Source organism: Salmo trutta, chromosome 21, assembly GCF_901001165.1.
Source record: "Salmo trutta chromosome 21, fSalTru1.1, whole genome shotgun sequence".
Classification (NCBI taxonomy): domain Eukaryota; kingdom Metazoa; phylum Chordata; class Actinopteri; order Salmoniformes; family Salmonidae; genus Salmo; species Salmo trutta.
Window position 1 is genome coordinate 50,687,772 of NC_042977.1, and position 22,674 is coordinate 50,710,445.

The following is a 22,674-nucleotide window of genomic DNA, read 5'->3' on the forward strand; positions in this document are numbered from 1 at the left end:
CAAGTGTGTATCGATACGCATGTGTGAGTTGGAAACGTGTTTTTTTGCATATCCTAATTCTACTCTCAGAGAGTAGGGTCACAGCCAGGGTCATCCATTACCCTCAGAGAGTAGGGTCACAGCCAGGGTCTTCCATTACCCTCAGAGAGTAGGGTCACAGCCAGGGTCTTCCATTACCCTCAGAGAGTAGGGTCACAGCCAGGGTCTTCCATTACCCTCAGAGAGTAGGGTCACAGCCAGGGTCTTCCATTACCCTCAGAGAGTAGGGTCACAGCCAGGGTCTTCCATTACCCTCAGAGAGTAGGGTCACAGCCAGGGTCTTCCATTACCCTCAGAGAGTAGGGTCACAGCCAGGGTCATCCATTACCCTCAGAGAGTAGGGTTACAGCCAGGGTCATCCATTACCCTCAGAGAGTAGGGTCACAGCCAGGGTCATCCATTACCCTCAGAGAGTAGGGTCACAGCCAGGGTCTTCCATTACCCTCAGAGAGTAGGGTCACAGCCAGGGTCATCCATTACCCTCAGAGAGTAGGGTTACAGCCAGGGTCATCCATTACCCTCAGAGAGTAGGGTCACAGCCAGGGTCATCCATTACCCTCAGAGAGTAGGGTCACAGCCAGGGTCTTCCATTACCCTCAGAGAGTAGGGTCACAGCCAGGGTCTTCCATTACCCTCAGAGAGTAGGGTACCAACCAGGGTCATCCATTACCCTCAGAGAGTAGGGTCACAGCCAGGGTCATCCATTACCCTCAGAGAGTAGGGTCCCAGCCAGGGTCATCCATTACCCTCAGAGAGTAGGGTCACAGCCAGGGTCTTCCATTACCCTCAGAGAGTAGGGTCACAGCCAGGGTCTTCCATTACCCTCAGAGAGTAGGGTCCCAGCCAGGGTCTTCCATTACCCTCAGAGAGTAGGGTCACAGCCAGGGTCTTCCATTACCCTCAGAGAGTAGGGTCCCAGCCAGGGTCATCCATTACCCTCAGAGAGTAGGGTCACAGCCAGGGTCTGCCATTACCCTCAGAGAGTAGGGTCCCAGCCAGGGTCATCCATTACCCTCAGAGAGTAGGGTCCCAGCCAGGGTCATCCATTACCCTCAGAGAGTAGGGTCCCAGCCAGGGTCTGCCATTACCCTCAGAGAGTAGGGTCCCAGCCAGGGTCTTCCATTACCCTCAGAGAGTAGGGTCACAGCCAGGGTCTTCCATTACCCTCAGAGAGTAGGGTCACAGCCAGGGTCATCCATTACCCTCAGAGAGTAGGGTCCCAGCCAGGGTCATCCATTACCCTCAGAGAGTAGGGTCACAGCCAGGGTCTTCCATTACCCTCAGAGAGTAGGGTCCCAGCCAGGGTCATCCATTACCCTCAGAGAGTAGGGTCACAGCCAGGGTCTTCCATTACCCTCAGAGAGTAGGGTCACAGCCAGGGTCATCCATTACCCTCAGAGAGTAGTGTCACAGCCAGGGTCTTCCATTACCCTCAGAGAGTAGGGTCCAAGCCAGGGTCATCCATTACCCTCAGAGAGTAGGGTCCCAGCCAGGGTCATCCATTGCCCTCAGAGAGTAGGGTCACAGCCAGGGTCTTCCATTGCCCTCAGAGAGTAGGGTCACAGCCAGGGTCTTCCATTACCCTCAGAGAGTAGGGTCACAGCCAGGGTCATCCATTACCCTCAGAGAGTAGGGTCACAGCCTACTAGCAATTTGTGTTAAAGTGCCTTTTAGAAAGTATTCATAACCCTTGACTTATTCCACATTTTGTTGTGAGTGCCTTGCTCAAGGGCACATTGACACATTTTTCGGCTCGGGTATTCGAACAAGCGAGCACCTGTTCTCTTACTGACCCATCTCTCTAACTGCTGGGCTACCTGCTGCCCTGGAGGTCATTGTAACAAACTCATCACTGGAAAAATACCACTACTTGATAGGAGCTCCCTAAAGTCCCAGTCAAAGTTATAAAGCCTTCTGGTTTTATTGTAATTATACCCTCCTGTAATCACCTGTAACCACCTGTAAACACCTGTAACCACCTGTAATCACCTGTAATCACCTGTAATCACCTGTAACCACCTGTAATCACCTGTAAACACCTGTAAACACCTGTAACCACCTGTAATCACCTGTAATAACCTGTAATCACCTGTAAACACCTGTAATCACCTGTAATCACCTGTAAACACCTGTAATCACCTGTAATCACCTGTAACCACCTGTAATCACCTGTAATCACCTGTAATCACCTGTAACCACCTGTAATCACCTGTAACCACCTGTAAACACCTGTAACCACCTGTAACCACCTGTAATCACCTGTAATCACCTGTAACCACCTGTAAACACCTGTAACCACCTGTAATCACCTGTAATCACCTGTAAACACCTGTAATCACCTGTAATCACCTGTAACCACCTGTAATCACCTGTAATCACCTGTAACCACCTGTAATCACCTGTAACCACCTGTAATCACCTGTAACCACCTGTAATCACCTGTAATCACCTGTAACCACCTGTAATCACCTGTAATCACCTGTAATCACCTGTAACCACCTGTAATCACCTGTAATCACCTGTAACCACCTGTAATCACCTGTAACCACCTGTAATCACCTGTAATCACCTGTAACCACCTGTAACCACCTGTAACCACCTGTAATCACCTGTAACCACCTGTAGTCACCTGTAATCACCTGTAATCACCTGTAACCACCTGTAACCACCTGTAATCACCTGTAACCACCTGTAATCACCTGTAACCACCTGTAATCACCTGTAACCACCTGTAACCACCTGTAATCACCTGTAACCACCTATAGTCACCTGTAATCACCTGTAACCGCCTGTAATCACCTGTAATCACCTGTAATCACCTGTAATCACCTGTAACCACCTGTAATCACCTGTAATCACCTGTAGTCACCTGTAATCACCTGTAACCACCTGTAATCACCTGTAACCACCTGTAACCACCTGTAAACACCTGTAAACACCTGTAATCACCTGTAACCACCTGTAATCACCTGTAACCACCTGTAACCACCTGTAACCACCTGTAAACACCTGTAAACACCTGTAAACACCCGTAAACACCTGTAACCACCTGTAATCAAATCACATTTTATCAAATCAAATGTTATTTGTCACATGCATAGTAAACAACAGGTGTAGACTAACAGGTAAATGCTTAAATAAACAACAGGTGTAGACTAACAGGTAAATGCTATCTGACAGGTCCTTGGTACTACCGGGACCAAGTCAATGTGCTGGTTTACAAGGTAATAACATGGCTATAAACACTGAACCCATCGAGTCGAGAGCCCTGCTGAAATAGCGAATGATTTAAAACAAGTTGAGCATAACAAATAAATAAGAAATATTTATTTTACAACCCAAAACAAGGCTGTTTTTGAAAGAAAGTATAAAACATTTTATCAATTGCATTTTACAGCAATACCACTGGCAGCAACATCTTTAAATAAATTACATAACCTAACAATAGACCTGTACCAGCAACGTTCACTAACGTTACCTAATAATAACAACATCAACCAATGGTACCAGCAACGTTCACTAACGTTACCTAATAATAACAACATCAACCAATGGTACCAGCAACGTTCACTAACGTTACGTAATAATAACAACATCAACCAATGGTACCAGCAACGTTCACTAACGTTACCTAATAATAACAACATCAACCAATGGTACCAGCAACGTTCACTAACGAAACATTGGGAAACATTGGTCTCATTGGGAAACATTGGACACATTGGGAAACATTGGTCTCATTGGGAAACATTGGTCTCATTGGGTAACATTGGTCTCATTGGGAAACATTGGTCTCATTGGGAAACATTGGTCTCATTGGGAAACATTGGGAAACATTGGGTAACATTGGTCTCATTGGGAAACATTGGTCTCATTGGGAAACATTGGGAAACATTGGTCTCATTGGGTAACATTGGTCTCATTGGGAAACATTGGTCTCATTGGGTAACATTGGTCTCATTGGGAAACATTGGTCTCATTGGGAAACATTGGGAAACATTGGTCTCATTGGGTAACATTGGTCTCATTGGGAAACATTGGTCACATTGGGAAACATTGGTCTCATTGGGTAACATTGGTCTCATTGGGAAACATTGGTCTCATTGGGAAACATTGGTCTCATTGGGAAACATTGGGAAACATTGGTCTCATTGGGAAACATTGGTCTCATTGGGAAACATTGGTCACATTGGGAAACATTGGGAAACATTGGTCTCATTGGGAAACATTGGTCTCATTGGGAAACATTGGTCACATTGGGAAACATTGGTCTCATTGGGAAACATTGGTCTCATTGGGAAACATTGGGAAACATTGGTCTCATTGGGAAACATTGGTCTCACTGGGAAACATTGATCTCTTTGGGAAATATTGGGAAACATTGGTCTCACTGGGAAACATTGGTGTCATTGGGAAACATTGGTCTCATTGGGAAACATTGGGAAACATTGGTCTCATTGGGAAACATTGGGAAACATTGGTCTCATTGGGAAACATTGGTCTCACTGGGAAACATTGGTCTCATTGGGAAACATTGGTCTCACTGGGAAACATTGGTCTCATTGGGAAATATTCAGAAACATTGGTCTCATTGGGAAACATTGGTCTCATTGGGAAACATTGGTCTCATTGGGAAACATTGGTCTCATTGGGAAACATTGGTCTCATTGGGAAACATTGGTCTCATTGGGAAACATTGGGAAACATTGGTCTCATTGGGAAACATTGGTATCATTGGGAAACATTGGTCTCATTGGGAAACATTGGTCACATTGGGAAACATTGGTCTCACTGGGAAGCATTGGTCACATTGGGAAACATTGGTCTCACTGGGAAACATTGGTCTCATTGGGAAACATTGGGAAACATTGGTCTCATTGGGAAACATTGGGAAACATTGGTCTCATTGGGAAACATTGGTCTCACTGGGAAACATTGGTCACATTGGGAAACATTGGTCTCACTGGGAAACATTGGTCTCACTGGGAAACATTGGTCTCACTGGGAAACATTGGTCTCACTGGGAAACATTGGTCTCTTTGGGAAACATTGGTCACATTGGGAAACATTGGTCACATTGGGAAACATTGGGAAACATTGGTCTCATTGGGAAACATTGGGAAACATTGGTCTCATTGGGAAACATTGGTCTCACTGGGAAACATTGGTCTCTTTGGGAAACATTGGTCACATTGGCAAACATTGGTCTCATTGGGTAACATTGGTCACATTGGGAAACATTGGTCACATTGGGAAACATTGGGAAACATTGGTCTCATTGGGTAACATTGGGAAACATTGGTCTCATTGGGAAACATTGTTCTCATTGGGAAACATTGGTCTCATTGGGTAACATTGGTCACATTGGGAAACATTGGTCACATTGGGAAACATTTGGAAACATTGGTCTCATTGGGAAACATTGGGAAACATTGGTCACATTGGGAAACATCGGTCTCACTGGGAAACATTGGTCTCTTTTGGAAACATTGGTCTCATTGGGAAACATTGGGAAACATTGGTCTCATTGGGAAACATTGGTCTCATTGGGAAACATTGGGAAACATTGGTCTCATTGGGTAACATTGGTCTCATTGGGAAACATTGGTCTCATTGGGAAACATTGGTCTCACTGGGAAACATTGGTCTCTTTGGGAAACATTGGTCACATTGGGAAACATTGGTCACATTGGGAAACATTGGGAAACATTGGTCTCATTGGGAAACATTGGGAAACATTGGTCTCATTGGGAAACATTGGGAAACATTGGTCTCTTTGGGAAACATTGGTCACATTGGGAAACATTGGTCTCACTGGGAAACATTGGTCTCATTGGGAAACATTGGTCTCACTGGGAAACATTGGTCTCATTGGGAAATATTGAGAAACATTGGTCTCATTGGGAAACATTGGTCTCATTGGGAAACATTGGTCTCATTGGGAAACATTGGTCTCATTGGGAAACATTGGGAAACATTGGTCTCATTGGGAAACATTGGTATCATTGGGAAACATTGGTCTCATTGGGAAACATTGGTCACATTGGGAAACATTGGTCTCACTGGGAAGCATTGGTCACATTGGGAAACATTGGTCTCACTGGGAAACATTGGTCTCATTGGGAAACATTGGGAAACATTGGTCTCATTGGGAAACATTGGGAAACATTGGTCTCATTGGGAAACATTGGTCTCACTGGGAAACATTGGTCACATTGGGAAACATTGGTCTCACTGGGAAACATTGGTCTCACTGGGAAACATTGGTCTCATTGGGAAACATTGGTCTCACTGGGAAACATTGGTCTCTTTGGGAAACATTGGTCACATTGGGAAACATTGGTCACATTGGGAAACATTGGGAAACATTGGTCTCATTGGGAAACATTGGGAAACATTGGTCTCATTGGGAAACATTGGGAAACATTGGTCTCATTGGGAAACATTGGGAAACATTGGGAAACATTGGTCTCTTTGGGAAACATTGGTCACATTGGGAAACATTGGTCTCATTGGGTAACATTGGTCACATTGGTCACATTGGGAAACATTGGTCTCATTGGGAAACATTGGGAAACATTGGTCTCATTGGGAAACATTGGTCTCATTGGGAAACATTGGTCTCATTGGGTAACATTGGTCACATTGGGAAACATTGGTCACATTGGGAAACATTGGGAAACATTGGTCTCATTGGGAAACATTGGGAAACATTGGTCACATTGGGAAACATTGGTCTCACTGGGAAACATTGGTCTCTTTGGGAAACATTGGTCTCATTGGGAAACATTGGTCTCATTGGGAAACATTGGGAAACATTGGTCTCATTGGGTAATATTGGTCTCATTGGGAAACATTGGTCTCATTGGGAAACATTGGGAAACATTGGTCTCATTGGGAAACATTGGTCTCATTGGGAAACATTGGTCTCATTGGGTAACATTGGTCTCATTGGGAAACATTGGTCTCATTGGGAAACATTGGTCTCATTGGGAAACATTGGGAAACATTGGTCTCATTGGGGAACATTGGTCTCTTTGGGAAACATTGGTCTCATTGGGAAACATTGGGAAACATTGGTCTCACTGGGAAACATTGGTCTCATTGGGAAACATTGGGAAACATTGGTCTCATTGGGAAACATTGGGAAACATTGGTCTCATTGGGAAACATTGGTCTCACTGGGAAACATTGGTCACATTGGGAAACATTGGTCTCACTGGGAAACATTGGTCTCACTGGGAAACATTGGTCTCATTGGGAAACATTGGTCTCACTGGGAAACATTGGTCTCTTTGGGAAACATTGGTCACATTGGGAAACATTGGTCACATTGGGAAACATTGGGAAACATTGGTCTCATTGGGAAACATTGGGAAACATTGGTCTCATTGGGAAACATTGGGAAACATTGGGAAACATTGGTCTCTTTGGGAAACATTGGTCACATTGGGAAACATTGGTCTCATTGGGTAACATTGGTCACATTGGTCACATTGGGAAACATTGGTCTCATTGGGAAACATTGGGAAACATTGGTCTCATTGGGAAACATTGGTCTCGTTGGGAAACATTGGTCTCATTGGGTAACATTGGTCACATTGGGAAACATTGGTCACATTGGGAAACATTGGGAAACATTGGTCTCATTGGGAAACATTGGGAAACATTGGTCACATTGGGAAACATTGGTCTCACTGGGAAACATTGGTCTCTTTGGGAAACATTGGTCTCATTGGGAAACATTGGTCTCATTGGGTAATATTGGTCTCATTGGGAAACATTGGTCTCATTGGGAAACATTGGGAAACATTGGTCTCATTGGGAAACATTGGTCTCATTGGGAAACATTGGTCTCATTGGGTAACATTGGTCTCATTGGGAAACATTGGTCTCATTGGGAAACATTGGTCTCATTGGGAAACATTGGGAAACATTGGTCTCATTAGGAATCATTGGTCTCATTGGGAAACATTGGGAAACATTGGTCTCATTGGGAAACATTGGTCTCTTTGGGAAACATTGGTCTCATTGGGAAACATTGGGAAACGTTGGTCTCATTGGTCTCATTGGGAAACATTGGTGTCGTTGGGAAACATTGGGAAACATTGGTCTCATTGGGAAACATTGGTCTCTTTGGGAAACATTGGTCTCATTGGGAAACATTGGTCTCATTGGGTAATATTGGTCTCATTGGGAAACATTGGTCTCATTGGGAAACATTGGGAAACATTGGTCTCATTGGGAAACATTGGTCTCATTGGGAAACATTGGTCTCATTGGGTAACATTGGTCTCATTGGGAAACATTGGTCTCATTGGGAAACATTGGTCTCATTGGGAAACATTGGGAAACATTGGTCTCATTAGGAATCATTGGGAAACATTGGTGTCGTTGGGAAACATTGGGAAACATTGGTCTCATTGGGAAACATTGGTCTCATTGGGAAACATTGGGAAACATTGGTCTCATTGGTCTCATTGGGAAACATTGGTGTCGTTGGCGTCAGTGGACTGGAGAGAGGGATGCCTGGCTGTCCAATAGGAATCCTGTTCTTCAGTATTCCACTGCTCTCTCCGTATGTTTCTCTTCCTTTGCATTACATACTTATTAAAACACACACACTGCCTCTGTATGGAACAACAGACTCCAGCTGACAACATGGAGAGAACAGGAAGTAGAAATACACTTTCTATACCAGAGACATCCAGGCTGAGTCCCATACAGTTTCTATACCAGAGACATACAGGCTGAGTCCCATACAGTTTCTATACCAGAGACATCCAGGCTGAGTCCCATACAGTTTCTATAACAGAGACATACAGGCTGAGTCCCATACAGTTTCTATACCAGAGACATACAGGCTGAGTCCCATACAGTTTCTATACCAGAGACATCCTGGCTGAGTCCCATACAGTTTCTATACCAGAGACATCCAGGCTGAGTCCCATACAGTTTAATACCAGAGACATCCAGGCTGAGTCCCATACAGTTTCTATACCAGAGACATGCAGGCTGAGTCCCATACAGTTTAATACCAGAGACATACAGGCTGAGTCCCATACAGTTTAATACCAGAGACATGCAGGCTGAGTCCCATACAGTTTCTATACCAGCGACATACAGGCTGAGTCCCATACAGTTTAATACCAGAGACATGCAGGCTGAGTCCCATACAGTTTCTATACCAGAGACATGCAGGCTGAGTCCCATACAGTTTCTATACCAGCGACATACAGGCTGAGTCCCATACAGTTTAATACCAGAGACATACAGGCTGAGTCCCATACAGTTTCTATACCAGAGACATACAGGCTGAGTCCCATACAGTTTCTATACCAGAGACATACAGGCTGAGTCCCATACAGTTTCTCTACAAGAGACATACAGGCTGAGTCCCATACAGTTTCTCTACCAGAGACATACAGGCTGAGTCCCATATAGTTTAATACCAGAGACATACAGGCTGAGTCCCATACAGTTTAATACCAGAGACATACAGGCTGAGTCCCATACAGTTTAATACCAGAGACATACAGGCTGAGTCCCATACAGTTTCTCTACCAGAGACATAGAGGCTGAGTCCCATACAGTTTAATACCAGAGACATACAGGCTGAGTCCCATACAGTTTAATACCAGAGACATGCAGGCTGAGTCCCATACAGTTTCTATACCAGAGACATACAGGCTGAGTCCCATACAGTTTCTATACCAGCGACATACAGGCTGAGTCCCATACAGTTTCTATACCAGAGACATACAGGCTGAGTCCCATACAGTTTCTATACCAGCGACATACAGGCTGAGTCCCATACAGTTTCTATACCAGCGACATACAGGCTGAGTCCCATACAGTTTCTATACCAGAGACATCCAGGCTGAGTCCCATACAGTTTAATACCAGAGACATACAGGCTGAGTCCCATACAGTTTCTATACCAGCGACATACAGGCTGAGTCCCATACAGTTTCTATACCAGCGACATACAGGCTGAGTCCCATACAGTTTCTATACCAGAGACATACAGGCTGAGTCCCATACAGTTTCTATACCAGCGACATACAGGCTGAGTCCCATACAGTTTCTCTACCAGCGACATACAGGCTGAGTCCCAAACAGTTTCTATACCAGAGACATACAGGCTGAGTCCCATACAGTTTCTATACCAGCGACATACAGGCTGAGTCCCATACAGTTTCTATACCAGCGACATACAGGCTGAGTCCCATACAGTTTCTATACCAGCGACATACAGGCTGAGTCCCATACAGTTTCTATACCAGAGACATACAGGCTGAGTCCCATACAGTTTCTCTACCAGCGACATACAGGCTGAGTCCCAAACAGTTTCTATACCAGAGACATACAGGCTGAGTCCCATACAGTTTCTATACCAGAGACATACAGGCTGAGTCCCATACAGTTTCTATACCAGAGACATACAGGCTGAGTCCCATACAGTTTCTATACCAGAGACATCCAGGCTGAGTCCCATACAGTTTCTATACCAGCGACATACAGGCTGAGTCCCATACAGTTTCTATACCAGCGACATACAGGCTGAGTCCCATACAGTTTAATACCAGAGACATCCAGGCTGAGTCCCATACAGTTTAATACCAGAGACATACAGGCTGAGTCCCATACAGTTTAATACCAGAGACATCCAGGCTGAGTCCCATACAGTTTAATACCAGAGACATCCAGGCTGAGTCCCATACAGTTTAATACCAGAGACATCCAGGCTGAGTCCCATACAGTTTAATACCAGAGACATACAGGCTGAGTCCCATACAGTTTCTATACCAGAGACATACAGGCTGAGTCCCATACAGTTTCTATACCAGAGACATACAGGCTGAGTCCCATATAGTTTCTATACCAGAGACATCCAGGCTGAGTCCCATACAGTTTCTATACCAGCGACATGCAGGCTGAGTCCCATACAGTTTCTATACCAGAGACATCCAGGCTGAGTCCCATACAGTTTCTATACCAGAGACATACAGGCTGAGTCCCATACAGTTTCTATACCAGAGACATCCAGGCTGAGTCCCATACAGTTTCTATACCAGAGACATACAGGCTGAGTCCCATACAGTTTCTATACCAGCGACATCCAGGCTGAGTCCCATACAGTTTCTATACCAGCGACATCCAGGCTGAGTCCCATACAGTTTCTATACCAGAGACATCCAGGCTGAGTCCCATACAGTTTAATACCAGAGACATCCAGGCTGAGTCCCATACAGTTTCTATACCAGAGACATCCAGGCTGAGTCCCATACAGTTTAATACCAGAGACATCCAGGCTGAGTCCCATACAGTTTCTATACCAGAGACATCCAGGCTGAGTCCCATACAGTTTAATACCAGAGACATCCAGGCTGAGTCCCATACAGTTTAATACCAGAGACATCCAGGCTGAGTCCCATACAGTTTAATACCAGAGACATACAGGCTGAGTCCCATACAGTTTAATACCAGAGACATCCAGGCTGAGTCCCATACAGTTTAATACCAGAGACATCCAGGCTGAGTCCCATACAGTTTAATACCAGAGACATACAGGCTGAGTCCCATACAGTTTAATACCAGAGACATCCAGGCTGAGTCCCATACAGTTTAATACCAGAGACATACAGGCTGAGTCCCATACAGTTTAATACCAGAGACATCCAGGCTGAGTCCCATACAGTTTAATACCAGAGACATCCAGGCTGAGTCCCATACAGTTTAATACCAGAGACATACAGGCTGAGTCCCATACAGTTTCTATACCAGAGACATCCAGGCTGAGTCCCATACAGTTTAATACCAGAGACATCCAGGCTGAGTCCCATACAGTTTAATACCAGAGACATGCAGGCTGAGTCCCTTACAGTTTAATACCAGAGACATACAGGCTGAGTCCCATACAGTTTAATACCAGAGACATACAGGCTGAGTCCCATACAGTTTAATACCAGAGACATACAGGCTGAGTCCCATACAGTTTAATACCAGAGACATCCAGGCTGAGTCCCAAAGCGTACCCTATTGCCTATGAAAGTCTACTACTTTTGACCAGGACCTTTAGGGCTTTTGCATACAAGAAGGTCACCTCCGCCGAACAGCCTAGGGTTTAATGATATCTAAATGATTGATCACAATCACCAGGGTGTAATTCTCTCCCACTGTGTGACAAAGGGGGCACCTCATCGTCACAGACAGGCTAAGAACAGTAACACAGAGGAACATCCAACTACCTCATCCCCAATATTGTTATCTATGTTCTTGCTCTTTGCACCCCAGTATCTCTACTTACACGTCTATCACTCCAGGGTTAATGCTAAATTGTAATTATTCGCCTCCATGGCCTATTTATTGTCTTACCTCTCTACTCTTCTACATTTGCACAGACTGTATATAGATTTTTTCTACTGTATTATTGACTGTATGTTTGTTTACTCCGTGTGTAACTCTGTGTTGTTGTTTGTGTCGAACTGCTTTGCTTTATCTTGGCCAGGTCGCAGTTGTAAATGAGAACTTGTTCTCAACTGGCCTACCTGGTTAAATAAAGGACTTGTTCTCAACTAGCCCACCTGGTTAAATAAAGGACTTGTTCTCAACTAGCCTACCTGGTTAAATAAAGGACTTGTTCTCAACTAGCCTACCTGGTTAAATAAAGGACTTGTTCTCAACTAGCCCACCTGGTTAAATAAAGGACTTGTTCTCAACTAGCCCACCTGGTTAAATAAAGGTGAAATATATATATATTTTTAAATAAGAGGCAAAATATCTATTTTCTTTGGACTCTCTGCTCTCTGTTATCTATCCTTTACCCCTACCTACAGTATACTGCTGTTACTGTCTATTATCTATCCTTTACCCCTACCTACAGTATACTGCTGTTACTGTCTATTATCTATCCTTTACCCCTACCTACAGTATACTGCTGTTACTGTCTATTATCTATCCTTTACCCCTACCTACAGTATACTGCTGTTACTGTCTATTATCTATCCTTTACCCCTACCTACAGTATACTGCTGTTACTGTCTATTATCTATCCTTTACCCCTACCTACAGTATACTGCTGTTACTGTCTATTATCTATCCTTTACCCCTACCTACAGTATACTGCTGTTACTGTCTATTATCTATCCTTTACCCCTACCTATATGTACAGTACATAGCTACCTCAATTACCTCGTACCCCTGCACATCCAATCAGTACTGGTACTCTCTTTGTACACTGCTCCAAAAAATAAAGGGAACACTAAAATAACACATCCTAGATCTGAATGAATGAAATAATCTTATTAAATACTTTTTTCTTTACATAGTTGAATGTGCTGACAACAAAATCACACAAAAATCATCAATGGAAATCCAATTTATCAACCCATGGAGGTCTGGATTTGGAGTCACACTCAAAATTAAAGTGGAAAACCACACTACAGGCTGATCCAACTTTGATGTAATGTCCTTAAAACAAGTCAAAATGAGGCTCAGTAGTGTGTGTGGCCTCCACGTGCCTGTATGACCTCTCTACAATGCCTGGGCATGCTCCTGATGAGGTGGCGGATTGTCTCCTGAGGGATCTCCTCCCAGACCTGGACTAAAGCATCCGCCAACTCCTGGACAGTCTGTGGTGCAACGTGGCGTTGGTGGATGGAGCGAGACATGATGTCCCAGATGTGCTCAATTGGATTCAGGTCTGGGGAACGGGCGGGCCAGTCCATAGCATCAATGCCTTCCTCTTGCAGGAACTGCTGACACACTCCAGCCACATGTGGTCTAGCATTGTCTTGCATTAGGAGGAACCCAGGGCCAACCGCACCAGCATATGGTCTCACAAGGGGTCTGAGGATCTCATCTCGGTACCTAATGGCAGTCAGGCTACTTCTGGCGAGCACATGGAGGGCTGTGCGGCCCCCCAAAGAAATGCCCCCCCACACCATGACTGACCCACCGCCAAACCGGTCATGCTGGAGGATGTTGCAGGCAGCAGAACGTTCTCTACAGCGTCTCCAGACTCTGTCACGTCTGTCACGTGCTCAGTGTGAACCTGCTTTCATCTGTGAAGAGCACAGGGCGCCAGTGGTGAATTTGCCAATCTTGGTGTTTTCTGGCAAATGCCAAACGTCCTGCACGGTGTTGGGCTGTAAGCACAACCCCCACCTGTGGACGTTGGGCCCTCATACCACCCTCATGGAGTCTGTTTCTGACCGTTTGAGCAGACACATGCACATTTGTGGCCTGCTGGAGGTCATTTTGCAGGGCTCTGGCAGTGCTCCTCCTTGCACAAAGGCGGAGGTAGCGGTCCTGCTGCTGGGTTGTTGCCCTCCTACGGCCTCCTCCACGTCTCCTGATGTACTGGCCTGTCTCCTGGTAGCTCCTCCATGCTCTGGACACTACGCTGACAGACACAGCAAACCTTCTTGCCACAGCTCACATTGATGTGCCATCCTGGATGAGCTGCACTACCTGAGCCACTTGTGTGGGTTGGAGACTCCGTCTCATGCTACCACTAGAGTGAAAGCACCGCCAGCATTCAAAACATGACCAAAACATCAGCCAGGAAGCATAGGAACTGAGAAGTGGTCTGTGGTCACCACCTGCAGAACCACTCCTTTATTGGGGGTGTCTTGCTAATTGCCTATAATTTCCACCTGTTGTCTATTCCATTTGCACAACAGCATGTGAAATTTATTGTCAATCAGTGTTGCTTCCTAAGTGAACAGTTTGATTTCACAGAAGTGTGATTGACTTGGAGTTACATTGTGTTAAGTGTTCCCTTTATTTTTTTGAGCAGTGTACATAGCCATGTTATTACCTCGTACCACTGCACATCGACCTGGTAATGGTACTCCCTGTATATAACCATGTTATTTTCTACTCCCTGTATATAACCATGTTATTTTCTACTCCCTGTATATAACCATGTTATTTTCTACTCCCTGTATATAACCATGTTATTTTCTACTCCCTGTATATAACCATGTTATTTTCTACTCCCTGTATATAACCATGTTATTTTCTACTCCCTGTATATAGCCATGTTAATTTCTACTCCCTGTATAAAGCCATGTTATTTTCTACTCCCTGTATAAAGCCATGTTATTGTCTACTCCCTGTATAAAGCCATGTTATTTTCTACTCCCTGTATAAAGCCATGTTATTTTCTACTCCCTGTATAAAGCCATGTTATTTTCTACTTCTTGTATATAGCCATGTTATTGTCTACTTCCTGTATATAGCCATGTTATTGTCTACTTCTTGTATATAGCCATGTTATTGTCTACTCCCTGTATAAAGCCATGTTATTTTCTACTTCCTGTATATAGCCATGTTATTTTCTACTTCCTGTATACAGCCATGTTAATTTGTACTCCCTGTATATAGCCATGTTATTTTCTACTTCCTGTATATAGCCATGTTAATTTGTACTCCCTGTATATAGCCATGTTATTTTCTACTCCCTGTATAAAGCCATGTTATTTTCTACCCTTTTGTCATTCATTGATCATTGTGTATTTATTCCTTGTGCCACGATTTCTATCTTGTTTATTGTATTTTTAACTCTGCGTTGTTGGAAAAGGACCTTTAAGGAAGCATTTCACTGTTGGTCCACACCTGTTGTTTATGAAGCATGTGACAAATAAAATTCATTAATTCACTCCTTCATTCATTCATTCATTCATTCATTCAACTGTTGATTCTTCAGCTGTTTCTGTCTGGGTCAGGTTGTCTGAGACTCTGTGAGACTGGTAAAGGTGGCTGTTCCCAGGGTTTGGTCTCTGAGACTCTGTGAGTCTGGTAAAGGTGGCTGTTCCCAGGGTTTGGTCTCTGAGACTCTGTGAGACTGGTAAAGGTGGCTGTTCCCAGGGTTTGGTCTCTGAGACTCTGTGAGACTGGTAAAGGTGGCTGTTCCCAGGGTTTTGTCTCTGAGACTCTGTGAGACTGGTAAAGGTGGCTGTTCCCAGGGTTTGGTCTCTGAGACTCTGTGAGACTGGTAAAGGTGGCTGTTCCCAGGGTTTGGTCTCTGAGACTCTGTGAGTCTGGTAAAGGTGGCTGTTCCCAGGGTTTGGTCTCTGAGACTCTGTGAGACTGGTAAAGGTGGCTGTTCCCAGGGTTTGGTCTCTGAGACTCTGTGAGACTAGTAAAGGTGGCTGTTCCCAGGGTTTGGTCTCTGAGACTCTGTGAGACTGGTAAAGGTGGCTGTTCCCAGGGTTTGGTCTCTGAGATTCTGTGTTAAAGGTGACTGAGTGATGGGCTCTCCTCTGGTCTGTAACCCTCCTCCTGCGATGACAGACACACACACACTGAGACACACACACTGTGAGAAACTGTGACACACACACACACATGCGCTGACAGACAAACAGACAATGGCAGGGGTATAAGTTCCCAGCGAAGCTAAGTCCTTTTGTAGCTTACTGTAATAGAATCTGCTTAGAGGAGAGATAACCTCCTGTACACGGCAGATAGAAAGGGAGAGAGAGATGTACAGGAAGATAAAGACTGTACACGGCAGATAGAGAGATGTACAGGAAGATAAAGACTGTACATGGCAGATAGAGAGATGTACAGGAAGATAAAGACTGCACAGGGCAGATAGAGAGATGTACAGGAAGATAAAGACTATACAGGGCAGATAGAGAGATGTACAGGAAGATAAAGACTATACAGGGCAGATAGAGAGATGTACAGGAAGATAAAGACTGTACACGGCAGATAGAGAGATGTACAGGAAGATAAAGACTATACACGGCAGATAGAAAGGGAGAGAGAGATGTACAGGAAGATAAAGACTGTACAAGGCAGATAGAGAGATGTACAGGAAGATAGACTGTACACGGCAGATAGAGAGATGTACAGGAAGATAAAGACTATACAGGGCAGATAGAGAGATGTACAGGAAGATAAAGACTGTACAGGGCAGATAGAGAGATGAACAGGAAGATAAAGACTATACACGGCAGATAGAAAGGGAGAGAGAGATGTACAGGAAGATAAAGACTGTACAAGGCAGATATAGAGATGTACAGGAAGATAAAGACTGGACAGATACGTCCAGTTGAAGTCGGAAGTTTACATACACTTAGGTTCGAGTCATTAAAACTTGTTTTTCAACCACTCCACAAATGTCTTGTTAACAAACTATAGTTTGGGCAAGTCGGTTAGGACATCTACTTTGTGCATAACACAAGTCATTTTTCCAACAATTGTTTACAGACAGATTATTTAATTTATAATTGTCACGTCCTGACCCTTGTAAGAGGTCATTTTCCATAGTAGAGCGGTCAGGGCGTCAACAGGGGGTTGTTTTGGGTGGTTTTGGGTTTTCTGTTTATATGTGGGGTTTTTCTAGATTTCTATTTCTATGTTTTGTTTTCTATGTTTTGGCCGGGTATGGTTTCCAATCAGAGGCAGGTGTCTTTCGTTGTCTCTGATTGGAAGCCATACTTAGGCAGCCTGTTTTTCCTTTGTGTTTTGTGGGTAGTTGTTTCCTGTTTTGTCAGTGTACCTTATGGAATTGTTGTCAGTCGTTTTATTGTTTTGGTTCGAGTGTTTTCATTAAAAGTTTAAATATGAGCGCTATACACGCTGCACCTTGGTCTACTCATTTCGACGCCTGTGACAATAATTCACTGTATCACAATTCCAGTGGGTCAGAAGTTTACATACACTAAGTTGACTGTGCCTTTAAACAGCTTGGAAAATTCCAGAAAATTATGTCATGGCTTTAGAAGCTTCTGATAGGCTAATTTATATAATTTGAGTCAATTGGAGGTGTACCTGTGGATGTATTTCAAGGTCTAACTTCAAACTCAGTGCCTCTTTGCTTGACATCATGGGAAAATCAAAAGAAATCAGCCAAGACCTCAGAAAAAAAATTGTAGACCTCCACAAGTCTGGTTCATCCTTGGGAGCAATTTCAAAACTCCTGAAGGTACCACATTCATCTGTACAAGCAATAGTACGCAAGTATAAACACCATGGGACCACGCAGCCGTCGTACCACTCAGGAAGGAGACACGTTCTGTCTCCTAGAGATGAATGTATGTACTTTGGTGTGAAAAGTGCAAATCAATCCCAGAACAACAGCAAAGGACCTTGTGAAGATGCTGGAGGAAGCAGGTACAAAAGTATCTATATCCACAGTAAAACAAGTCCTATATTGACATAACCTGAAAGGCTGCTCAGCAAGGAAGAAGCCACTGCTCCAAAACCGCCATAAAAAAGCCAAAGATCACACTTTTTGGAGAAATGTCCTCTGGTCTGATGAAACAAAAATAGAACTGTTTGGCCATAATGACCATTGTTATGCTTGGAGGAAAAAGGGGGAGTCTTGCAAGCCGAAGAACACCATCCCAACCGTGAAGCACGGGGGTGGCAGCATCATGTTGTGGGGGTGTTTTGCTGCAGGAGGGACTGGTGCACTTCACAAAATAAATGGCATCATGAGGGGGGTGAAATTATGTGGATATATTGAAGCAACATCTCAAGACATCAGTCAGGAAGTTAAAGCTTGGTCGCAAATGGGTCCTCCAAATGGACAATGACCACAAGCATACTTCCAAAGTTGTGGCAAAATGGCTTAAGGACAACAAAGTCAAGGTATTGGAGTGGCCATCACAAAGCCCTGACCTCAATCCTATAGAACATTTGTGGGCAGAACTGAAAAGGTATGTGCGAGCAAGGAGGCCTACAAACCTGACTCGGTTACACCAGCTCTGTCAGGAGGAATGGGCCAAAATTCACCCAACTTATTATGGGAAGCTTGTGGAAGGCTACCTGAAACGTTTGACCCAAGTTAAACAATTTCAAGGCAATACTACCAAATACTAATTGAGTGTATGTAAACTTCTGACCCAGTGGGAATGTGATGAAAGAAATAAAAGCTGAAATAAATCATTCTCTCTACTATTATTCTGACATTTCACATTCTTAAAATAAAGTGGTGATCCTAACTGACCTAAAACAGGGAATTTTTACTAGGATTAAATGTCAGGAATTGCGAAAAAACTGAGTTTAAATGTATTTGGCGAAGGAGTATGTAAACTTCCGACTTCAACTGTATGTGGTTTATCTTTTGTTCCATATAACGGAGATTGTAGATGTGATAGATGTCTCTAGTGAGAGACACTCTTCCACGGTCTCTAGTAAAAGCTCATGAAATAATACTTCAGTCTCTAATTCCCTAACTTCGCGTCCCTGTCCCCTGCAGTGCGAAAGTGTGTGAGGACAAGCTGCGCTATGCTGCCTACAACTGTGTTGCCATCGACACTGACATGAGTCCCTGGGAGGAGTGACCACGCCCATATAGCAGTTTTATGCCACGCCCACCTGTATTTATGCAGCATTTATAACGAGTGGGGTAAACGCCGACATTTCACATAAAAATATTCATGTAGACCGCTGATTGATTTTCACCTCTGAATACCCCTCTATGTACCCCTCTATGTACCCCTCTATATACCCCTCTATGTACCCCTCTATATACCCCTCTATGTACCCCTCTATATCCCCTCTATGTACCCCTCTATGTACCCGTCTATATACCCCTCCATATACCCTCTATGTACCCCTCCATATACCCCTCTATATACCCCTCTGAATACCCCTCTATATACCCCTCTATATACCCCCCTATATACCCCTCTATATATCCTCTATATACCCCTCTATATAGCCCTCTATATACCCTCTATATAACCCTCTATATACCCCTCTGAATACCCTCTATGTACCCCTCTATATACCCCTCTATATACCCCTCTATGTACCCCTCTATATACCCCTCTATATACCCTCTATGTACCCCTCTATATACACCTCTGAATACCCCTCTATATACCCCTCTATGTACCCCTCTATATACCCCTCTATATACCCTCTATGTACCCCTCTATATACCCCTCTATGTACCCCGCTATATACCCCTCTATATACCCTCTATGTACCCCTCTATATACACCTCTGAATACCCCTCTATGTACCCCTCTATATACCCCTCTATGTACCCCTCTATATACCCCTCTATATACCCCTCTATATACCCTCTATGTACCCCTCTATGTACCCCTCTATGTACCCTCTATGTACCCCTCTATATACCCCTCTATATACCCTCTATATACCCCTCTATATACCCCTCCATATACCCTCTATATACCCCTCTATGTACCCCTCTATATACCCTCTATATACCCCTCTATGTACCCCTCTATATACCCTCTATGTACCCCTCTATATACCCCTCTATATACCCCTCTATGTACCCCTCTATATACCCCCTCTATATACCCTCTATATACCCCTCTGAATACCCCTCTATATACCCCTCTGAATACCCCTCTATATACCCCCCTATATACCCCTCTATATATCCTCTATATACCCCTCTATATAGCCCTCTGAATACCCCTCTATATACCCCTCTGAATACCCCTCTATATACCCCTCTGAATACCCCTCTGAATACCCCTCTATATCCCCTCTATGTACCCCTCTATGTACCCGTCTATATACCCCTCCATATACCCTCTATGTACCCCTCCATATACCCCTCTATATACCCCTCTGAATACCCCTCTATATACCCCTCTATATACCCCTCTGAATACCCCTCTATGTACCCCTCTATATACCCCTCTGAATACCCCTCTATGTACCCCTCTGAATACCCCTCTATGTACCCCTCTATATACCCCTCTGAATACCCCTCTATATACCCTCTATATACCCCTCTGAATACCCCTCTATATCCCTCTGAATACCCTCTATGTACCCCTCTATGTACCCCTCTATGTACCCCTCTATATACCCCTCTATACCCCTCTATATACCCCTCTATATACCCCTCTATATACCCCTCTGAATACCCCTCTATATACCCCTCTATATACCCCTCTGAATACCCCTCTATATACCCCTCTATGTACCCCTCTATATACCCCTCTATATAACCCTCTGTACAGCCCTCTATATACCCCTCTATGTACCCCTCTATGTACCCCTCTATATAACCCTCTATATACCCCTCTGAATACCCTCTATGTACCCCTCTATATACCCCTCTATATACCCCTCTATGTACCCCTCTATATACCCCTCTATATACCCTCTATGTACCCCTCTATATACACCTCTGAATACCCCTCTATATACCCCTCTATGTACCCCTCTATATACCCTCTATGTACCCCTCTATATACCCCTCTATGTACCCCGCTATATACCCCTCTATATACCCTCTATGTACCCCTCTATATACACCTCTGAATACCCCTCTATGTACCCCTCTATGTACCCCTCTATATACACCTCTGAATACCCCTCTATGTACCCCTCTATGTACCCCTCTATGTACCCCTCTATATACCCCTCTATATACCCCTCTATATACCCTCTATGTACCCCTCTATGTACCCCTCTATGTACCCTCTATGTACCCCTCTATATACACCTCTATATACCCTCTATATACCCCTCTATATACCCCTCCATATACCCTCTATATACCCCTCTATGTACCCCTCTATATACCCTCTATATACCCCTCTATATACCCTCTATGTACCCCTCTATATACCCCTCTATATACCCCTCTATGTACCCCTCTATATACCCCCTCTATATACCCTCTATATACCCCTCTATATACCCCTCTATATACCCTCTATGTACCCCTCTATATACCCCTCTATGTACCCCTCTATGTACCCCTCTATATACCCCTCTATATACCCCTCTATATACCCCTCTGAATACCCCTCTATATAACCCTCTATATACCCTCTATATACCCCTCTATGTACCCCTCTATATAACCTCTATATACCCCTCTATATACCCCTCTATATACCCTCTATGTACCCCTCTATATACCCCTCTATGTACCCCTCTATGTACCCCTCTATATACCCCTCTATATACCCCTCTGAATACCCCTCTATATACCCCTCTATATACCCCTCTATATACCCCTCTGAATACCCCTCTATATACCCCTCTATATACCCCTCTATATACCCCTCTATATACCCTCTATGTACCCCTCTATATACCCCTCTATGTACCCCTCTATATACCCCTCTATGTACCCCTCTATGTACCCCTCTATATACCCCTCTATTTACCCCTCTATATACCCCTCTATGTACCCCTCTATATACCCCTCTATATACCCCTCTATATACCCTCTATATACCCTCTATATACCCCTCTATATACCCTCTATATACCCCTCTATATACCCCTCTATATACCCTCTATATACCCCTCTATATACCCCTCTATATACCCCTCTATATACCCTCTATATACCCCTCTATATACCCCTCAGGAGAGGAATAATAAGTAATGGCAAACTGTGTAGAATTGCAGGAAACACGTTTTAAATGTCCCCCCAGACCCCTGTCTACTGTTCGGGCCCCCAGGTCGGCAGCGTAGCCTAGTGGTTAGAGCATTGGACTTGTAACCGAAAGGTTGCTGGATCGAATCCCAGAGCTGACAAGGTACAAATCTGTCGTTCTGCCCCTGAACAAGGCAGTTAACCCACTGTTCCTAGGCTGTCATTGAAAATAAGAATTTGTTTTTAACTGACTTGCCTAGTTAAATAAAGGTTAAAATAGATTT